A 2,134-nucleotide genomic window follows, 5' to 3' on the forward strand; every position below is an offset into this window, starting at 1 on the left:
CGTATCTGAGGTTATTGATATTTCTCCTGGCAATCTTGATTCCAGCTTGTGTTTCTTCCAGTCCAGTGTTTCTCATGATGTACTCTGCATATAAGTTAAATAAACAGGGTGACAATATACAGCCTTGATGAACTCCTTTTCCTATTTGGAACCAGTCTGTTGTTCCATGTCCAGTTCTAACTGTTGCTTCCTGACCTGAATACAAATTTCTCAAGAGGCAGATTAGGTGTTCTGGTATCCCCATCTCTTGAAGAATTTTCCACAGTTGATTGTGATCCACATAGTCAAAGGCTTTGGCATAGTCAATAAAGCAGAAATAGATGTTTTTCTGGGACTCTCATGCTTTTTCCATGATCCAGCGGATGTTGGCAATTTGATCTCTGGTTCCTCTGCCTTTTCTAAAACCAGCTTGAACATCAGGAAGTTCATGGTTCACATATTACTGAAGCCTGGCTTGGAGGATTTTGAGCATTACTTTACTAGCATGAGATGAGTGCAATTGTGCAGTAGTTTGAACATTCTTTGGCATTGCCTTTCTTTGGGATTGGAATGAAAACTGACCTTTTCCAGTCCTGTGGCCACTGCTGAGTTTTCCAAATTTGCTGGCATATTGAGTGAAGCACTTTCACAGCATCATCTTTCAGGATTTGAAATAGCTCAACTGGAATTCCATCACCTCCACTAGCTTTGTTTGTAGTGATGCTTTCTAAGGCCCACTTGACTTCACATTCCAGGATATCAGGCTCTAGGTCAGTGATCACACCATCATGATCATCTGGGTCATGAAGATCTTTTTTGTACAGTTCTTCTGTGTATTCTAGCCACCTCTTCTTAATATCTTCTGCTTCTGTTAGGTCCATACCATTTCTGTCCTTTATCGAGCCCATCTTTGCATGAAATGTTCCCTTGGTATCTCTAATTTTCCTGAAGAGCTCTCTAGTCTTTCCCATTCTGTTGTTTTCCTCTATTTCTTTGCATTGACCGCTGAGGAAGGCTTTCTTATCTCTTCTTGCTATTCTTTGGAACTCTGCATTCAGATGCTTATATCTTTCCTTTTCTCCTTTGCTTTTTGCTTCTCTTCTTTTCACAGCTATTTGTAAGGCCTCCCCAGGCAGCCATTTTGCTTTTTTGCATTTCTTTTCCATGGGGATGGTCTTGATCCCTGTCTCCTGTACAATGTCACAAACCTCATTCCATAGTTCATCAGGCACTCTATCTCTCAGATCTAGGCCCTTAAATCTATTTCTCACTTCCACTGTATAATCATAAGGGATTTGATTTAGGTCATACCTGAATGGTTTAAGTCTGAATTTGGCAATAAGAAGTTCATGGTCTGAGCCACAGTCAGCTCCTGGTCTTGTTTTTGCTGACTGTATAGAGCTTCTCCATCTTTGGCAGCAAAGAATATAATCGATCCGATTTTGGTGTTGACAGTCTGGTGATGTCCATGTATAGAGTCTTCTCTTGTATTGTTGGAAGAGGGTGTTTGTTTTGACCAGTGCATTTTCTTGGCAAAACTCTATTAGTCTTTGCCCTGCTTCATTCCATATTCCAAGGCCAAATTTGCCTGTTACTCCAGGTGTTTCTTGACTTCCTACTTTTGCATTCCAGTCCCCTATAATGAAAAGGACATCTTTTTTGGGTGTTAATTCTAAAAGGTCTTGTAGGTCTTCGTAGAACCGTTCAACTTCAGCTTCTTCAGCGTTACTGGTTGCGGCATAGACTTGGATTACTGTGATATTGAATGGTTTGCCTTGGAAACGAACAGAGATCATTCTGTCGTTTTTGAGATTGCATCCAAGTACTGCATTTCCAACTCTTTTGTTGACCATGATGGCTACTCCATTTCTTCTGAGGGATTCCTTCCCGCAGTAGTAGATATAATGGTCATCTGAGTTAAATTCACCCTTTCCAGTCCATTTCAGTTCGCTGATTCCTAGAATGTCGACATTCACTCTTGCCATCTCTTGTTTGACCACTTCCAATTTGCCTTGATTCATGGACCTGACATTCCAGGTTCCTATGCAGTATTGCTCTTTACAGCATTGGACCTTGCTTCTATCACCAGTCACATCCACAGCTGGGTATTGTTTTTGGTTTGGTTCCATCCCTTCATTCTTTCTGGAGTTATTTC

Source organism: Bison bison, unplaced genomic scaffold (assembly GCF_000754665.1).
Source record: "Bison bison bison isolate TAMUID 2011002044 unplaced genomic scaffold, Bison_UMD1.0 scf7180017864533, whole genome shotgun sequence".
In the NCBI taxonomy this organism is placed as follows: Eukaryota; Metazoa; Chordata; class Mammalia; order Artiodactyla; family Bovidae; genus Bison; species Bison bison.